The sequence below is a fragment of the Protopterus annectens genome, chromosome 8.part1 (assembly GCF_019279795.1).
Source record: "Protopterus annectens isolate FY-2018-M chromosome 8.part1, PAN1.0, whole genome shotgun sequence".
Taxonomy (NCBI): Eukaryota; Metazoa; Chordata; order Ceratodontiformes; family Protopteridae; genus Protopterus; species Protopterus annectens.
In genome coordinates, this window is record NC_056742.1 from 429954807 (window position 1) to 429977011 (window position 22205).

The following is a 22205-nucleotide window of genomic DNA, read 5'->3' on the forward strand; positions in this document are numbered from 1 at the left end:
ACCTCAATAAATAAAAAAGATTTTTGAAATCTGAAATCAAGTACAGTAGCTGTTCACAGTCTTTTAGCGGAGTATATTCAAATTGCAACTAATACACTGGCCTTACCCGGTCACTATCCTAATTAGTCACTCTGTCAAAGAAAACCATATCCTTAACTTTTGGGGAAAAAATCATTCAATATACCCCTACTTAAAAGGGGAACCTTTCTGATTTCCCAAAAATATACTAATAACTATCTTATACACTCTATAAAAAAAAAGAAACTTGCAAAAAATGCTCCTCAAATATCTCACTACCAAGAATCTGCTCTCCAAGACACAGCATGGGTTATGTCCACAGCACAGCAGAACAACTGCCTAGCTTTTCTTCAGCAATACCACAGCATCAGAAGGAATGCAATCAAGCAATCTCATCTCTTTTCCCTTAGATATTCAAAGCATTTGACACTGTTTCCTGTCAAAATTTCCTAACAAAACTCTCTTTCTTTGACCTCAGTCATTCAACTCTCTCTCCTGGTTCAACCTCAATAAATAAAAAAGATTTTTGAAATCTGAAATCAAGTACAGTCCCTGTCACCCCTGGGATTCCGGATATTGGCAAAGGCTCTTGCCACCCCCATAGTGCCTTTTTTAGGCAAGGCTCAAATTCTAAACCTACCACCCTAGAACACAAAAAAGGAAAAAAACTAAGGGTAATGCTGCTCAATGCCAGAAGTCTAAATCTCAAAATGCACGCACTCGAGGCCCTTCTCAGTATGGAGAACATCGATGTCTGTGCTGTGACAGAAACCTGGTTCAAGGCTCCTGAGAGCACCCCGGCGCTATCAGGTTTTACCTCATATCATGCGTTCCGGCCCCAAAATCTGGACAATACCAAGAAAGGAGGGGGTATCCATATTCATCAAGGACACCCACACCTCAAGACTGGTGGCAACGCACGATGCATCGGAGACCATCCAGGTGCAATTAACCATAGGCAAGACTGCTCTGCAAATTGTAGCATGTTACAGGCCACCCTCACAAACTCAGGAACCTCACATGGCCTTCCTGAAAACACTAGAGGGGATAAATGTATCACCAAACACCATCATACTAGGTGACTTCAATTACCCTAATATAGACTGGGAACACTACTCAAGCCCAAACACCCTAGCCCAAAAGTTCCTGGAATTCATAAACTCAAATGCCATGGAACAACTAGTCACCATCCCCACTAGAGGAGATAACATACTTGATCTCATCATCACGAACATGGGAGCACAATGTTCAACACCGGAGGTGTACCCCTCACTGGTGAGATCAGACCACAACTAATCTCGCTGGAGTTCCTCATCCCACCCCCACCTGAAATCAAAAAGACCACAGTAAAGAACTTCTCTAAAGCTGACTTCACACTTCAAAAGACTAGTGTGGTCTCCTTTAAGGCCCCGAGCCGGGCGGAAAACAGTACTCAAGCCGCTGAATCACTTACAAATGCCTTCTACCAGCACCTGCAGGACTGCATGGATAAGGCAATCCCAAGCAAAACAAAGACTCTTTGTACCAAAGGCAAGCATCCAGTCTGGTGGACCCCAGCCATAAACAAACTCTACAACAAAAGGAGGAAGCTACTACAAGATAGAGCAAAATCCTTAAAAGGTAAGACACCCTTGATCACTATAAGTAAAAACTAAGAGCTCTCATAAAATCATCCAAAGCAAATTTCGAGAGAAAAATAGCTAAAGACTCAAAAGACAATCATAAGGCCTTCTTTAGCTATGTTAGAAACCTGGGAGGAAACTCCCAGATATGCTCAGAGCTAGTTCAAAATGATGTGAAGATTACTGATCCTACAGACATTGCCAACATACTGGCTGACAGGTTCAGTGCAAACTTCTCCCCCCAAAAGGAGAGATATCTATACCAAACGATTGCAGCCCCCAAACATCTCCAGCGCCCAAGTGAGAACTGCTCTCTCCAAAGCAAAAACACAGCATCCATGGGACCTGATGGTGTCCCCGGCTGTGTGCTCCATGAACTCAATGAGGAATTAAACCCACAGCTAGGACAGCTGTTTAATCAAAGTCTTACCTCTGGATACGCACCAGGAGTGGCGCACTGCAACTGTGGTACCACTTCACAAAGGCGGTGCCTCCACCGACCCTGGAAATTACCGCCCATTAGCTTGACAAGCCTTATCTGCAAAGCCATGGAGAGGATCATAATGGACCTCATAAATAAAGACATAGGGAATTTGCAGACTTTGGATCCAACCCAGTTTGGCTTTGTCAAAGGCAGATCATGCCTTTTAAACTTGGTTGACTTTTTCAAACAGTCACCAAAGCCATTGATGAGGGAAAGGCAGTCCATACAGCCTACCTCGATCTGGCTAAGGCCTTCGATACAATACCCCATTCGGGTATCATTGAAAAACTCATCAGCTTAAATGTCAACCCATACATCACAAGATGGGTTGCAAACTGGCTGAGTGACAGAACCCACAGGGTCAGAGCTGCTGGCGCCATGTCAGACTCAAAGCCTGTCACAAGTGGTGTCCCACAGGGCTCAGTCCTGGGCCCACTCTTGTTTGGCATCTACTTTTCCAAGTACAAGCAAACACAGGAGGGTTATGGCTGACAAAGTTTGCAGATGACTGCAAACTGGGCCATAGTAGAAAACACATCTGACACAGATATCCTTCAGAAGGGTCTCACAGAAACGGATAACTGGTGCCAGAGCCACGGCCTAAAGTTAAATGCCAAAAATGCATAGTCATACCCTTCGGAAAAACAAGGTTACCCCTAGCTACCAAATAGGTGGCAATCCACTGAGCACAGAAGAAGTTATCAGGGACCTGGGGACCCAGGTTGATAGTAGTCTGTCATTCGACACCCATGTAGCTAAAGTAGTTAGGAAGACCTTCTACATTGCCCACCTTATCATGAAGGGATTCTCATCTAGATCAAGGGAGGTCATAGTCTCCCTTTACTCATCACTCATCAGACCAATGATTGAGTACAATGCCCCATTCGAATGTATCTGACCCGACACTTGCAGCAGCTGGAGAGGCCACAAAGTTCCTCACCAAAAGGATAAAGGGTCTCAAAATCTGTCCTATGCTGCCCGACTGAAAGAACTCCAGCTCTATTCAGTCGCCACCGCTTGCTCAGAGGTGACCTTTGCCTAACATACAAGGCCATGTCAAACCCAGATTTGATGAATATGCTTCACCTCAAAAATCTAGATCCATCAGAGCCACAAGGGCGGAGACTTAAACCTTGACACGGCTATTAATAGGACGTGCTGGAGGGATAGATTCATCACCCAAAGACTCCCTATGCTGTGGAACAAAATCCCGGTACATGTGAGGCAGAGCACCTCGCTGGCCTTGTTCAAGAGAAATCTTGACCAATGGATGGGAGATCGCAGATATACCCCAGGGATTACCTCAGTGTCACTGCTCGACAGAGGCACAGAAAAATAATGGGTATAGTTCCCCATACTAAAGGGGTGGCCTAAGCCACAAAACGATGGGCTAGGCTTGTAAATGCCCTCGGGCAGATAGCCTAGTATGAACCTATGAACCTATGAACCTATGAACAGAGATCAAGCTGTCAAGAGGGAGTAAGACATCCCCAGTCCCCATTCTTATTGTTTCAATTGGTGTCTCACTGGGATCCATCTGAAAGCCTCTTCTATTTAACATCTTCATAAATAGGCTCCACACTGCAACCTAGCAAGCTCATACAATACGCTATCTAGATGACTCCACACATGTCAGCTCAGCCCAAAATCCAGCAAAGGTACACACAATTAATGAAAAGGCATCCTTGTCTATAGAATCATGACTGATCAAATTCCATCTGCTTCTAAATGAATAAAAATCAAGCAAATAAAATTTATACATGAACATATCACAGAACAAATGTATAATTTTCACATAAAATCAGCAAACAACACCGTAGAAATAGTATCACATACTAAATTACAAGGTGTCATGATACATGAAAATCTAAAATTTGAGCAACATATTCTGTAACCCAATTAAAAACAAAACAAATCAGAAAGTAGGCACACTCTACAAAACTAGATCCTATCTCACAGATGCAAATAGAACAAATATTGCATCTTCCTCTCTCTCTCCATCACTGCTTTACACATCACCAGTCCTTGCAGAACTGCAGGCTAAATATAAGGTAAAACTAGGGGGTCTATATTATTTGAACGAAAATTCAAAATGTCGATCACTAGAAACAGCGAAAATGCTGATAATCAAATCCTGACAACCCCACTAATTATATATACCAACTCCGAGATCGCACTACAGGGAGGAAAGGGCAAATTTCCCGATCTTCACTGTACCGTGATCTCACAAAACAGACATCGATTATCGACATTTCTGCTGTTTCTAGCAATCAAAATTTTGAACTTCCATTCAAATAATATAGACTCGAACTAGGTACATATAACAAAATAGTACAATTCACTGCCATCCTCATTAATAAAATCTATTATTGCCAGGCCCTGGATCAGCTTAACTGGTTTAAACTTTCATACTACCAATCCTACACAGAACTATTTACAGCCAACAACCTAAGCCATAACCCTGGCTGTTCATATACCCACAAACACTGAGCCATCTCACTATTGGTCTATGTAGTCTGACATATGAAGGCCTATCCTTGGCCACCTTATGAACTCCACAGCCTGGGAAAGCAGATGGGATTGTAGCTGCAATGTTCCTCATGGATGCAACATTTGCCAGCATTAGCTACAGCACCATAACTCTATCTCTATCTCTCTGTACCTGTATGCCAGCACACTATGCAGATTGTGCACATCCTCCCTTGAGCCACAAAGCATACTCACCATCTGTACTATGCTATATATATATAGCAGTGCTACAGACCACTCTTGTATTTCTCCCCAGTGTTGGGTATGCCCACCAGGGAGACAGTGCAGATGCCTGTAGCTATGTGGAAAGGGGATATAGATGAAGCCTCTATGGGGATTTCAGGTATAGAATGTCTGTCATGCCCCAGTGAAGCCATGTTTTCATTCGGGTCTATATCATAAGTCTGAACGTTGAATTGTCCAAATGCCGGAACTTTGAACTAAGTAGTTCGAAATCTCAAAATAGCAAAGCTGCGGAACACCGAATTTTTTCCCTGGGAAAAAAATTTGGTGTGCTATTTCCTCGGCTTTGCTATTTCCTCCATTGTGGTACGATCTCGGAGTTGGTATATTTAAGTAGGGGGGCATGGGGGGCATAGCCCCCCACATTGAGGGTGCGGGGAGCGAAGATCCCCACATTAGAAGAGTTTGAAGTGTTAATTTTTTTTTTGTTTTGTGCCAGAACAGCGATTTTTCTTCCCTGGGGAAAAAATCACTGTTTTGAGCGTTCAAACTTCTTGCATTTCGAAGTTCCGGGTTTGATATTTACATAGTCGAACTTATGCAGTTTGACTATGTAATATAGACCCATTCAGTCACTGCCTCTGCAGGGGCATTTCTGCTGAAAGTTGTGGGTGAATCCCTCTTCTATAGTGCTGCAGATGGTAGCATCATGTCATCAGTTAATGCCATTTGCGTGTTCCCATCATTGTCAGTCACAAATGCCCTATGTTTTCCTTTTCTGTTAGACCATCCATCAGTGGAACCTGAGAAGGCAAGAAATTATATGACATCACTTTTAGCTGACACATATATATGTTCCCATGTCTCCCTGAGGAGTGCATATTGATACACATGAAACAGCAATATACAATATGTTTTGAAGATGTACATTGTTGTACAGGATATTTTATTTTAAAATGCAATGCATTTGAATGATACAATAAAACTTCTAAACAATAAAAAATCAATACAAAAACTATATACACTTGTAGACTATAGGTACAGAAAGGACATAATGCAGGAGAACTTTGATCATCCTCTCTCTTCAGTGATGCATTGCATGTGTGCATGTACTTTGTGTGTGTGTGTGTGTGTGTGTGTGTGTGTGTGTGTGTGTGTGTGTGTGTGTGTGTGTGTGTGTGTGTGTGTGTGTATGTGTGTGTTTATGTATGTGTGTGTGTGTGTGTGTGTGTGTGTGTGTGTGTGTGTGTGTGTGTGTGTGTGTGTGTGTGTGCTGTAGTCTGCTACAACAGACATGACTAATCTGGCACTTTCTGTATTAAGACATGGATGGCCAGTGCCAGGTCTGCTCCCACATTAAAGGCATTTATTTGTAAGGTATGATGGTACAATGCTCTAATCATTGAATTACATCATGAGTTTCTCAGTCTCTGCCAATTGCTTTTTTATTGGTGGTTTAACTCCAGTGATGTCATTAGCATTTTTTTATTTCATGGAGATTCTTATTGGTAACCCTCCACTCTAACTGTTGGTTCATATGTTGGCTGCTCTGCTGTGCTGAGCTGTATGGCCTCCTTGCAGCTGCCTGCCACTGGATGCAGGCATGCATCACTGCACTGTGCTCAGCTGCATGCACTGTTTCAGGCACAATAGCATAACATAGCCCTGAGGTCATTCAGGTCACTCATGTACACATTTGTTGCATTATTCCTGCTGTGTGCCAACATAACACTAATTTTCAGATTATCCAGAGCTCTGATTGACTAATTAATCCTTTGCCTGACCTTGTGGCTCCCCCCTCTACTTTTATTATCAACTCTTAAGTACTCCATGCCACAACATGCACATTTTTTTCAGTGAATCTCAGCCAAGGTTAGCATAACCTACTTCTGAATTTTTTGTATTTTCTTTAGTATATATGAAGCATCACACAAAGGCAGTATAAATAAAAGGTTTAATATGTCTAACTTATGCTTCTGTTTTAAAGCTGCAGTTATTAGATTTGTTTATACCAGTTGAATGAGTAATGTATCACCATGTGAAAAAAAAGCAAACATTTCTTCTTGAAGGCCTTTACAAAATGTCTCAATATTTGTAAAAAAAGTGAATGGTTCTTATGAACTTTATATGCCATTGTCACATTCTTTGCATGCTGAGTTACACAGAATTTATATCTGTATGCAGGGTTAATATTATTGCACTATGATGTACTAATTAATAGCATTTTATTAGTAAAATACTGGTATGCTTGGGGTTCTTCTTAGATAACAACTATAGTCAAATTAATTGGTGATTATGATGTCACATTAGCAAGTAGAGATATATTACTGTTTAAACATTTACTGTGACAAAATTGCAGATAATATGCTCATTATCTGCAGCTGTCCAAATTGTAGTCTTTTCAAGACTGAAATAGCACTATTTATTTGCTTACATACTTATGTCTGTATATGGGTCTATATCATTTCATTGAAAACTCATTTCACTGAAGCTTAATTCATAGACACATATTCACTGAAAGCTCACTTCACTGAAAACCCAATTCACTGAAAGCTCACTTCACTGAAAACCCATTTCACTGAAACTCATTTCATTGAAAGGTATATATGGCCTATTTCCCACTGTTGTGCGATCCTGGAGTTAGTATATAAAGTAAGGGGGGGTGGTTATATGTTGTCTTCTGGAAGAATTTATTCATTACACATGTAAGTATCCATCTATATGCTTTGAAATATTTACAATATGTAGGGGGCTACACCCCACCACCCCTCTTACTTTATATACTAACTCCAGGATCGCACAACAGTGAGGAAAAGGCCATATATACCTTTCAACAAAATGAGTTTCAGTGAAATGGGTTTTCAGTGAATTGAGCTTTCAGTGAATTGAGTTTTCAGGGAAGTGAGCTTTCAGTGAATTGAGTTTTCAGGGAAGTGAGCTTTCAGTGAATTGAGTTTTCAGGGGAGTGAGCTTTTAGTGAAATGAGTTTTCAATGAAATGATATAGACCATATATATATATATATATATATATATATATATATATATATATATATATATATATGTTAATTGGGATAGAGCACTGATCCAACCAGACCATATATACTTTAATTTTAATTTTATTTTAAACATGCAATGCATTTGAATGATACAATAAAACTTCTAAACAATAAAAAATCAATACAAAAACTATATACACAGTTCATAACAAATGTTGCTATCTGAGAAACCACATTAATATTTCTTTAATAAATCTTTAAGTTTTTGCCAAGATAATTTATTGTGTGTGACATTTGTAGTTCTGGTATGTAAGGTTTGTACCTCTTTATTACATACTTGTTTTGCTAGATATATGAAATATGAGATATAGAGATATATATCACTTTTCCAATTTAAAGTAATAACATTTCTGGCAAAAGCCTGTACAGAACATAAGATAGGAACTTGTGTTTTAGGAATCAGACCTGGAATTGGAAGATTAAATAGTATTAAAGAATTTGATTTATCACATTTGTCTGATGACAAGGCTTTAACAAACCTTCTAAATTCATTCTAAAATAAATCAACCTTTTGCCACTTTAGAACCATGTGTTCCCAATTTCATTGCATCTCCAACATCTTAAGTATTCTTTTTTATAGAAAAGGGATATTTTACTTGGCATTAAAAAACTCCTATGTAAATACCTCCAAGTAAATATTTTCGAATAGATAGATGATGTGCAGTTGTATGCAGACTTCAAATAAAGTTTTTTATTCACCTCTGTAAAAGGTTCCTTATTTGTTTGGTTGAATATTCCAAATGGGATTCATCAAAACTTATAAAGTCAGTTCTTAAAATGTATAAATTTTAGATAAGTATGTCTTCTTTTTATAACTGATAGTATTAATTTGAAAAAAGAATTCTAAAATTGTGTGGCTAGGTTTAGTATACATTTTATATCAATTTCCATATTTGAAACTAAAACTGATGCATAAAGACATTTACAATTTGAGTTATATGTTGGATTAATCCAATGAGTAACAATGTTTAAAATAGCAGATTCTTTATAAAAATCAATATTGGGAGACCCAATACCATTTTCATCCCAGCTTTTAATGTGCCAGCCATAAAATATTCTTGGTTTTTGAGGATGCCACATAAAAATTAATAATATAGTATTTAATCTCTTGTTGACTTCTTGGAGAACAGTAATATTACTGGGTCTATATTATAACAACAAAACTGCATATGAATGACTACATAAAAGTCAACAAATAATACAATAGTGAATGGTCACAAGATCAAATTTATTCCTAGTGAAAAAAAATCATGTGGCCATACGAAAAAAATAAAAATTAAAAACTATTATCAGGTGGGGCTGTGCCCCTCAGACCCCCTCTAAATAAATATACCAACTCTGAGACCACACTATGGCAAAGGAAAGGACAAATCCATGTAGTTGGCCAACTACCTCCTTACCCTGTGATATATTCATCGAATCACTTAAATGTGGTTCGTTGAATATGTGTCACTCTTTACATGTTCATGCAAAAGCACTTTCGTGTTTCTAATATAGACCTATATTACTGATTAAATAATATATAATATCTTTGGTAAATTTATCATTTTTATTAATATGAGTCTATCCTCCATTCAAATAGGTTCTATTCCAACTTTCAATAGTTTTGATATATTATTTGCAAGGTTTTTTATAATTCAGTACTACTATTTCACTCTAATTTGTTTTAACATTTACCCCAAAATATTTGCATTGTTTATTTTCCCAATTAAATTCATCATATTTCCTTAACTTAGATGCTGCTTTTTATTTATTAGCATTATTTCCATTTTACAATAATTAAATTTTAATCCAGAAAATTTCTCAAAGTAATTTATTGACTTAATACTCTCTATTGAAGATTCAATATTACAAGTAATTAATAAAACATCATCCGCTCATAACTGGATTTTTGAGTTATACGTGTCATTGATCAAAAAATCTTTTATTTCCTTATTGTTTCTAATAAATGTGGTGAATGGTCCTATAGATAAGGCAAATAGTAATGGTCCTAGTGGACATCCTTGTTTTGTTCTCCTTAATGCTTAAATGAATGCGAAAGAAAAGAACCATTTTTTACAAAGAAAAAAGTGTTATTATATAATTTCATTATAAAAACTATAAAGTTTAATGAAAAATTATAAGTCTTTAAAGTTTTTTGTAAATATAACCAATTGATTGTATCAAATGGCTTATCAATGTCTAAAGATAGAATCAACAACTCTTTTTTATTATTATTAGCAAAATCTGTTAAAGAAATAAGTCTAATAATATTTTCATGCACTTTAATTCCTAATATAAATTCAGCTTGGTTATTGCTAGTCAAACCTGGAATTATAGTATTTAACCTTTTAATTATAATAGCCGTGAAATTTTTATACTCAATATTTTATAATGAAATAGGATGATACGAAGAGCATAACTTAGAGTCTTTATCTTGTTATAAAACTCATGAGATCAAAGAGCATTTCCACGAAGTCAGAATATTTAATGAGCTTTTGACTTCATTAAAAACATTCATATGATGTAGTAGTATATTATCTGATATTAGTCTGGATAACTGTGGCATTTAACCATCTAAATCAGGAGCATTGTTATTTTTTTTAAACTTTTTTTTTCTTTTAGTTCTCTAATAGTAATATGTTTGTCTAATATATCATTTTATTGTAACTGTATGTACAATATGATCTTTTAAGAAATTATCAGTATTATCAGTATTATCTCATGTCAAATCTTTATTAGTCATTTCATCATGATACCCTCTGAATACTTCCAAAATATATTTTAATTTATTTATTCATTTAGATGTTTTACTTACTAAACATGTAATTTCTTTAATATGATGAATATTACTTAGCATTGTTGATCTTATTGCTATTCTATGCATATTTTTAGGATTTACTGTGTAAGTTTGTAACTTGAGCTTCTCTAAGTTTATTGAAACATTTTGATTTAATCTTTCCATTTATTTTTGATTTATTTTTTTTTATCTGCCCATACCTTTATCACAGGGTTTTAACTTTAATTTTAAGTTATCAATATTTGAAGCACCTTTAATTCATTACCCCATTCCTTTCTTTTTGATAAGTACCTACTTTTTGTTCTACCATACATGTAAGTTTTAATGTATCCCACAGGATAACATTAGAAACTTCATCATTGTTGTTATCATCCATAAAAAAATAATTATGTCAGAAACCAATCTTTAAATCCTTTATGTTTGATCATATATGCTGGTTTTCTTTGCCAGTGTATTAGTTCACTCAGTTTTAATTTAATTTTAAAAGTAATAGCATTTTAGTAAGAAAAAGGGCAGGATGTTACTGATACTTCTTCTTTTAAATATAGTTTACTATAAGTTAATACTTCATCAATATTCATTTGTTGATTTTAAGATAATTAAACAAGCCTATTTTTTCATTGGACTATTTAGTCCATTTATTTTTAGTGAAATACATTTAAACACTGTTATTTTTAAAGTTAGTCAAGTCTAGCAAAATTAAATACTGGTTTTCGAAAATCAGACAGAAATTGAATTTACACTCCTTTGCTGTGGACAAATAGTAAAAATGACTTAATAACAAAATAACAAAACTATTTACAACCCCTAACATGGAATGCAACATTCCTGATTTGATGATATAATCATTCAAATCACCCTCTATCATCTTTGTAAAATCTCTATCCACTGTTCTGCCTAATCTTTAATGCAAAATAAAACATTTAGTACTTTATATCATTGCATATAACTTCATACTAATATCTATTTATAATTATTTATTTAATAACCAATGGGATAACTTTGCTTATCTTTGTTAGCCTCAATAGAGACAGCTTTCCTAATAATTCTATGTAAAATTAACTAAACTATAAAATAATTAGTAACATTTATTCTTATAAACAATAGTACTATTAAAACATGTTATAATACTACTTTAATACTATAATATTCTCTGTAATAGCCCTATATAACGTAAGTTAACAAATAGTTTACTACTTAAAACTATATCCTCTTTAATAAAATCTTTTGAAGTAATTATTTGGATGATTGATAGAAAGAATTGAATAGAATAATAATTTTATTAATAATCCCCACAAAAGTTAAACACTTGAATGTATTACCAAATTAGTTTAGATTACAGTTTAGAACCAATGGATGATTACTCTATATGTTCAAAGCTATTGTTACTGAAGCCTCACTTGATAAAATTAGAAGCAATGTTGAGAAAATCTATAAGTCAGTGGATAAAAGAGATTTGGTCTAAACTTATGAAATATTATTATGAAAATATTTGTGCTATATTTCCAGGATAAACTTGATGTGCTCTGAACAAATGATACATGCATCTCCTTTGTTTATATTACAACTTAACTAATATAATAATACTACTCCTAAGAAATGAATTGGTTAATGTAGTCAGTATTTGACTCATCTTCATAACAGCAATTAATGTACATTATGGAATGTTTAGATAATATAAATAATATACAAAGGAAAACACTACATAAGAGTAGTCTTTTTTTCTAAATCTGAAACAATAAATCCATTAAATCTACTAGTGTCATCTATAAACTGCTTAACACAATATTAGGGCGCTCATAAACAATGATATTGGCAGTCTATAATCTCTTAGTACAAACCAGTTTGCGTAGTATAATGTATATGTTGCCTAATGTATTCAGTAAATGTCTTTAAGAAGTTATCTGTAGCTCTGGCTAATGATCAAGTAGTATAAGTACCTTGCCTTCCCTAATTTAGTTAAGACCTTTTAAACCTTCTCCTACAGAAATATTTTCAAGAAACTCACCCACTCAAGTTTTAACCTGCTTGCAACTTATTGGATGGCTAACTAGCTTAAAGACACAATGCAAACACTCAGGATCAGTAACACATTTTTCTTAAAAGGCTTGCTATCAGTGACAACCTGCAGGGCTTCAGATTATATTCACCATATTTTGGTATGCGTTTCATTAATATCCATGCTGATGTAATCATTTCTTATTACTTAAGTTTGTAGAGAGAATCTCCTTCCCCTTCTCTCTCTCCTTCTCTCTCTACTTCATTGTTAGTATTAATAAAGAATAGTTGAAGAGCGAACATCTTAGTGCACACATGCTGAAGTAAGATTATACTCCACAAAATTTTTTATATAATATTATAATTACAGCTAATACTTTAATGCATTTTCAAATGTTTCTACCCATAATATAATTCACTTAACACCTTATATGTAAACACAAACGTTATATTAAGCAAGCGGTTAAATATTACTTTCATTCATTTTAAAAAGATTAAAGGAGAGAATTATGTTCACTAATCATTTCATTCTATCAGTTTTCTCTAGGCATGTGTTTGGGTACATTTAGAATACAGTATCCATATCTGCATTAGATATCATAGTTTTACTCTTGTTAGACAAACTTATCTGCTGCTAGCACTAAAACCGGTATTAATAATTTAATCATATGAATATCATTAAAATAATATGTGTATTATATGTATTTTTTTGCCTTTTTAATGCAGTTACTTATGTTAATATTAAGTATTACTAAGTGCACTCTATTGGCAGTTGCAGCTTAGTTGCTTGAGATCCAGCAAGTCACATAATTCTGTTATAAGTTTTAAGTAATGCACAATATTTAGTTAATAAAAGTTGGCAAATCATTACCAGCAATACATTGTTTAAAAAAATAAAAAAATAGAAACTTACTTCAATCAGAGAAATGTCCTGGAAGCCATTAGAAGTATAATCATCATCCATAAACCCAGCTCTTGTTTTATTCTGTTGCAAGATTCCATTTATGTACTTCCTGCTAAGTTCAAAGGTCATTCTAATACTGCAGTCTCTTCTGTGTCTTCTCATTCTCACAGCTCTCCTCTACCAGAAGAAAACAGCTCAAGAATCCATTTCACCTCTTCAACTGAGGTAAAATGTAAATTTACAAGGTGGGAAAGTGTTTTAATTATAAAAAGGGATTCAGAGCATGCTCACAATCTCTAAAACATGAGTTAAACCACTAATGGCACTGAGAAATGAGACTCAAAATGAAAGCTGTAGTGTATACAGTAATACTGCATCAATTTATAATCTGTTATATATATATATATATTAAACACATTAAATAGAAAAAACATACATGCTATTTTTGAAACATTAGTTACAGATAAAAGATTCTCAAGAGAAGATGAAAGGCTTACTTTTTAATGCAAAAACACTCTTCCATCTTTCCTAAATAAGACAAACATTATCATATTCAAAAACAAATATAATTTATAACTTTTAAATCAGTAAATAACATATTTAAAGCATAGTAGATGGTAAAACCAGATGTTATATTTTAAATCTATGTTATGATATGCTATAACCATGTACTGTTATGTTACTAATAAGAATTACTGTATGAAATGCTTTTAAGTTCAAAAATGAAAAGAAAAGAATTACCTTAGATTCTTTATATCCTTTTAATCACTGAGACAATCGATGTTTATTGTAAGAGAAACTTTGTTAATATTGTAGTAACTTATATGTGTATATATATATATATATATATATATATATATATATATATATATATATATATATATATTCAAAACCCTTTTTTAATTTATTTTCCTTTTAATTTCTTCTTCTTATTTTGTTTTGTTGACCGTTCATTTCTAATTACATGTCTCTTTAAACTTGCTGCAGACCAGTCCATTTCTTTTTGTTTGTCTAAGATTTTATTTTCTGTACTAAGTCAAGATCTTCATCTAGGGAGTTGAAAGTTTTTTGACCTTCTGCAAGGAAAATCTTTATTTTAGCTGGGAACAAAGCTTGTGCCTTGATATTGAATTTCTTAAGCCTCTTAATCAATAGAACACAGCTTTTCTTCTGCAGATTACTGAGGAACTATAGTCATTTTCAAATCTTATAATCTTATCATTATATGTAATTGGAGAATTAGACCATGCTGTTCTAAGGACAAAATCATTGTCTTGTGTTGAAATGAACTTTGCAATTATAGATCTTGGCACTGGTGGGGTTTTTATTGAAGGGTTATTTGAAAGGCACCAATGTGCCCTTTCAATTACAAAAGAAAGTGACTCAGGCAAGTTCAGGGCTTTTGGAATCCAGTTGTTTAAGAAATGCAGCATATTATTTTCTTCTTCACCTTCTAGAACACCATAAATACTTATATTGTTCATTCTTGATCTGCTTTTGAGGTCATCCGCTTTTTTTAGTACTATTGTACTCTGCTTTAGTCAAAACTTAACTTGTCTTTCATTGTCATTTAGCCTGCCATCTAAATCATTCAAAGATTTCTTTATAGAAGTGTTCTGGTCAGAATTTTTCTTATTTCATTTAGCAGTCAGTTTGTTTCTTGTTTTCTTGCTTTATACTATCCATTTTCTTTTCAAGTATATCTGTTTTCACTGACATTTCTTGCATACTGTAAGCCAGGGCTTTAAGTTCTTTTTTCATCCCATTTTCCTGTGAAGAAGATTTAAGGAGACTCATGACTGCTCTTGACTGTAACTGCAGCAAGACCTTCTGACAGGATTATACAAATAAATGACTTCAAAAATCGATTTTCTTGTTTCTTTTTTTTTTCTCTTCTTGTTTATTATCCTATTAATGATGTTTGAAGACAAATTATTTGGTTTTAGAAATGAAATCCCATCAAAATAATTGTATTAAGGCAGAGAATAATTGTTAAGCTGTAAACTGCTTGACATCTTAGCCACACACCCCTCAACCAGTTCATTTTAATGCTTATCATTATACAGTTTCAGTACATTGGTAAAACTATAAGCTGGTACTTTCACATCTGCTGAGTATCTTTTTTAATTTTATAAAATCTAAGAATGAATCCTTGGTTCTGTTTCAAATCTGTTTTTTAACTCTTCAAAAAGCAATATTTTCAAGCAGAGTATTAAATTTATACTTCACAGTTCCATAGTATTTATCAGTGTATATCATCATCAATATGTAAGAGATGTATTGTCTTTAAAGAGTTGCATGGGGTTTTTTTGAGACAAGACAGGCTTTCACAGATGTATGGGGGGGGGGGGGAGCATCCAACTCACAATATAATATAAAAGTACATAGAGCTGTGTCCCAGATTAATGGGATACTAGAAACAGGTGTAGAGTTTTTCTAAGTAATTTGTTCTTATTGTGTAATCATTACAAAATTACTATCTGGCTCTGCAAGGTATTTGTCATATCTGGTACCACCTGTCATAGATGATACTAACCAAGCCATAAAATGTATTAGAAAAACTCTCACATTCCAAAATTTGGAACATTTAGGCAGTGAATAGTTAAAGGACAACCACATTCAAACACTAAAAAGACGTGATTTTACTCACATTCAATGTAGTTCCAATATCACTGCACCAAATTAATTGCTCATTACTTTAATATTGTCTCATTTCTTATTCCCAGGAATAGCCTGAGGTGTATGCAATCTTGATGCAGTTTTGTTATTTTATTTTACAGTTAAGGTTTTCACCTTCATGGTTTAAATTTATGGGAACAGAGCAAGGTGGTAAAAATAACATTTACTGTGTTAACATCTATTCACTGACTAATAATGAGTGTACCTTAAATTCCAACTTTTTTAACTGAATATTCAAAAATGTCAGTATGTGTTTTGCAATGACATACTGTGTTTTTGGTTACAGTTCGGATCTTACACAGCAATTCAACTTTCATTTGAATCTTGGCTTTGAAAATACATGTTTTGTTTAAGAACGTAACTATAGTTACAAGCTACATTTTGTGTGAAAAGAGACAAAACAGACACATAAATATTGATTGAAGTTTACAACTTTTATTATCTTGACCCGGTATCCAGAATTGGTGATTTATTAATTATGCCCTTTTCATGAAGTTACAACCATTCAAGAAATAATTATCCCCTACCTGTTTGATGTGACAAACACAAAACAACACAAAGAAATAATGCAGGATTAAAAAGAAAAAAGAACAAAACTGAAAACAAAAATGAAAACAATGCAGATTGATTTGCAAAGCCTTTACAGAAGCAGCTTGATGCAGGGACTGCAAAGCCTTTACAGATCCAGCTTGAGGCAGGGACTCAAAGTATGGGCAAGTTCAAGCATGTTTTGTTATATACAAATATATGGCAACCCAACATATACCGTGATATAGGAATAAAGTTATTAGTTTGCCCCTAGAGTTATTATTTGTTTTATACATTCATACTTTCTAATCACTAAATAGCTGGAATAAGCCTGTACAAACAGCCATTATGAGTTGTGTATACTCTTAGATAGGGTCTATATGCAATGTTGTCTGTCCATGACCATGAGGGTAGGTAGACTCATACAGGTGAAAGAATTCATGTCAAGTTGTCCAAAAGCAAATGTAAAAACACTGCAAAAATGTTTGTCAAAACTGCCTTCAGTGAACACCCTTAGGAATCTTTTTGCAAGGTGGCAAACTCCCCCAAACTTTATATGTGTATGCGTGTCTGTACAACAGTGGAGGAAAAGGCAAACTCCATTGTCATTGAATGTAGCCTTGGCAAACTTACTTTGACCATTTCACTTTTGTGTCCTAACGTTTCATGAATGTTTGCCAAACCTACCATGAACAACTTCTTACACAAGGGTATCTGAGGTAAATGGCCCTAGCCAGGTTCTTTTGATAGCAGCTGAATGTCTCATTCTACATCTAGGATCCAAACAGAGTCTTTGCTGGATTGTGCAGCCTTATTCTTTCTGCTACAAACAAATGTACCTTTATATCTAGTAGCTGACATAACATTTATGTGTCTATGGATATCGATAAGGAATGTTCTTCCATTAAAGCACCTGTTTCCTAATAGGAGTGGCTCATCAGAGGGTAAGAATAAAGTTAAGGTGAAAGGTATATCACATGATTTATCTGAGGTGTCTGTTTGCAGTTTTGCGTTGCTTCACCATAAAATAGGCTCTGGAGAGGTGAATATGATATATCAGCAAACTATCTAAATGTTTGTCAATGTAAAGTTGGGAATGGGATACATAATGTTTTTGTGCTTCAGTAGCTTGTCTGACACACATGCTTACCTCTATGCCATTCTTCAGTCATTGGTGTCTCTCTCTATGTATGTGTTTATTGGAATAGGAAACAGAGATTAAATATTAGAGACATGTTTGCAGCATCTATGATATTCCACAGGCATGCACAACAGCTATTTAAAAACATTTTAGTGTCTTTGTTGATGCCTACAGTATATCTTTATTTATCCTTTGGTGACTAGGTTAGTCCCAATAGGCTAGTAGCCTCTTTTCAGGGTAGATGCAATGTGGCATTCATACTACTCAGGGAAATTTGGTCAAGACATTAAAGAACTTCCGCTATTCTTTTTGATAGGTGCTGTGGGATATTGCAAATCCACCTGAGCTGGCACTAACTCAAGCAGATGGGGTCCTTGTTTAGCATCTCATTCAAAGGAGAGCACACTCAAGAACACTGCATCCACCTTATGCTGCACTGCAGAGTCAGCAATCAATCTATCTGGTGTGGGAATTGAATCCACAGTACTTCTGCACCAAAGACAAGTGTGCTACCTGTTGTGCCACTGACACATAACTAATCTGTGCCCATTATATATGTGGAAGGATCTGGGCATGTGCTGCCTGTAATTTACAGTATTCTTATTATGTCACCGACTGCTGCATGTAGTGGCAGTGATTGTTTTACAGCGTGTCTGTACTCTGCTGCATGATACACTGCATTTATGTTCTCAATCTTTGGCATGCACATATAATCCCTCCTTTACAAATGCATTTCAGCAGCATAACAAGAGTGATTCTAGTGCATGATTTCTTAACAGATGACACTCTTTATTTGGGGCTTTGAATGGCATAAGACTATGGTATGTGTATTCTAACATCTACTAGATCTATGTAACAGCATACAGTATGTAATAATGCCACCCAATGCCTGTATGGGGACTGGTATCTGAAGATCTGCTCTCAAAAGGAATGAAGTGCTTCTTTTTTTGGATCATTTACTATAATATTTAAAGCTTTTGCTAAGACTTTAAATACTCACAGGTTGAGAAGTGTGTCTATGGGTTGAATTTGTTTGTTTATTTATTTATTTATTTATTTTACTCATACACATACTTTGCTTACTGGGTAAGTGAAGGTGTTCCAGGGACCATTTTCAGCCATGACCCAGGCCATAATCACAAAAACAATAACAATTAAGAAATGTACTTAAAAAGGCAAAGATTGTATGAATAATATACCGCAGAGTTACTTGACAGAATAACAATGAGTAAGTAAAAGATTATACAGCATTTGCAGGAATGCATTAATTATTATTATACAATGCCTACCCTAAAAACGTGCACGCTGATTGGCCAGCCCAACCAGCGTGCCCGTGGTAAATCCCTCAATATACTAACGGAAAAAGGTCCGGTCGCCCAGACTTTTTCCGTTAGTATAAAACACAGATCTCCGTTGCTTTTTTTAAAGCTGTCTCGCTATGTTAAACTCCTTTAACATAGCGACACAGTGTGTAAAAAGCAACGGAGATCTTGCGATCTCCGTTGCTTTTTTTTAAACTTGTCTCGCTGTGTTAAATGAGTTTAACATAGCGAGACAGTAAAAAGCAACGGAGAACTTGCGTTCTCCGTTGCTTTTGCCCACAGCTCTGATGTACTGCGTAGGCATGCGCAGTACATCAGAACTGCCGCGGAACACCAGACAGGTGCGGAAGGGCAGCAAAGAGGCATTATACAATGCCATTATTTAAGAAAAGTAATTATTTCTTTTCTTAAATAATGGCATTGTATAATAGCAATAACCCGCTTCGCCCTCGGGACCAAACCACGCCAACCGTGGGTAAATCCAGCATTACCCACACCCAGGCGTGGGTTATTGCTATAATGCTTTAGTGTATATAATAACTCTATCATGAATATCAGATTGTGTGTAGCATATTGCACAGCTGAGAACACTGTGAGATATTACTACATAGTAATGGGCTAGGAATCAGCTTGTGAATGTTGTATGAGTATACAAAAAATAAGGGGGATACATATTTACATTACTCTTGTTGTGCTAAGCTGGTAGCAAACAGGTCACAGTTACAAGTTTTGGAATGGCACCACCAGTACAGTTGGAATCTAAAAGTTATTTTACCATTGCATTATCCCTTGCCTCTATAGCACTTCTATTTACTCTCTTTGAACAGATGGTCTCTTGGTGTTTTCTTTGAAATCAGCATTTGATCTATATTTCTAACGTTCACTTGGAGATTGTCCCAAACAACTGGAACTATTTCAGAGAAAGCTCTTTCAAACATAACAAGTGAAAATGGGGGCCTGCCTAACTGAATGTTACCATGATTTCTAACAGTATAGGAATTTCTAAACTACACCCTGCCGATGACTGGTGGACAGCAGCCATCATTTAATATTTTATAGATCCATGCATTGAAAAATAAAGTAGCTCTAACTGTAAAAGGTAAACACGTCTTTGAGTTGAGAGTTGGAGCAGGTTTATAGGGAATAAAAAGTTATTTTTGAAGAGAAACCCTTGACATTTGTGTAGAGTTGTCCTTTGATGTCTGCATGTACACATTGTACCAAATTAGTGAAGTATGAGTGCTATGATGCATTTAATGGATGATGATGCATTAGTATAGTGGTGGGACTGAGGTTTGATTCCCTAATGGGCAGTGATTGTGTGTTTTTCAAGCTTCAGTTTAAGTCCATTTTCATTTAAGTTAGACAACTTAGGATTAATTCATATCACTGTTCAGGAATTAACTTGTCTGCAATGGCACATCCTACTCAAATCTTAATTATATGAAACCATGTTAAATAAAAAGCTTGTACTAAATTTCTCCTATTAAACTATCATCCCCCTCTTCAAACAAATCAGAGTCACCTGACCCATTATCTCCAAAGATCATATTCATAAAGTGATCTCCAAAGCCAAAAAAATATCTCCTCATTGGTTCCCAACAACATTCCATGTTTTCTTATAAACAGAATGAAGCAGGATCTTGCTGAATCCCTATTTTTCTTGGAAAGGCTTAGGTTAAACAAGTTATGTTCCCTACTAATGGCTCACTGCAGTGATGATGTGCCTTCATAATGGTGGCCCCATCGCTGCCCCAAGCAACAATAGACACACTAGCCTTACCAGTTATATGTGCAAAGCCATGGAATGCATTGTTACTGATCTCATTAACCAGGACATTAGGAATTAGGCTTGATAAATTCAGATTTTTTAAGGGCAGATCATGTCCTCAGTCTTGTGAACTTTTTTGAAAAGGTCACTGAGGATGTGGATAATAGTTACACTCTCATGCTACCTATCTGGATCTAGCAATAGCATTTAAGCCATACCATAAGACAGGATTGTAAACAAGCTAATAGCCTTAAATGCAGACCTCAATGTGGCAAGATGGATTGCAAGTTGGCTTATGGGCAGAAAACATGTTGGCAGGGATGGTGATAGCTCCTCATTTAAGGAAAACGTTACCAAAAGCCCTCCCCAGTGATCATTATTTTGCACCTTCCTTTTTTGGCATTTATTTCTCTGTTCTGAACACTGACAAAAAATATCTCTGGCTAACTGTGTTTGCTGATGATTGGAAGTCGGTGCAGTTGTCAAATCAGCTAATTATACAAATTCCCCTCTAGTTAAACCATCTTGTGTTAACACAAAATTTACTGACAAAGAACTCAAAATAATGCCTAGGAGATGCAGTATCATCCCTTTTGGTAAACTTCAAATTGCTACCACCCATGTCATCCATGACAGCCCACTCCCAATGACTCTGCCATCAGAGACATGGATAAATGGTTTCCTCTTCTTTGTTCACCTTGTAATGACTGCTGTCAGGAAATCCTTGTACATATGACAATAAATCATCAAGTGCATCTATACAAAACTGAGGAAGTTATTGTTACACTGTTCTCTACCCTGCTCAGCTCCATCAATAGTACATAATGCACTTTTGGCATGTATGCCACAAGACATATACACAAATGAGAAAGACCACAGGGGTTCCTAACAAAAAGAATCTTTGGCCTCAAAACTCAAAGAAAGGCTAGAATCATGTTCTGTTTACTCAGAGTCATATTAGATTCTTGAGGGGAGACCTATGTGTTTGCCTTTATTTTCCATCCCCTCAAGGATCCCATTATTTGAGACACCTTCATTCTTGATGTTTCAAACAGTACAGTCAATACTAGAAAAAAAGACCTGAATCTACTTCAGGGAATAAATAAAACTAATTAGAGAGAGAGGGTCAAATGAATTTCAACATTTTGATAGTAAACCTATATATATGCATGCATATATATATATATAT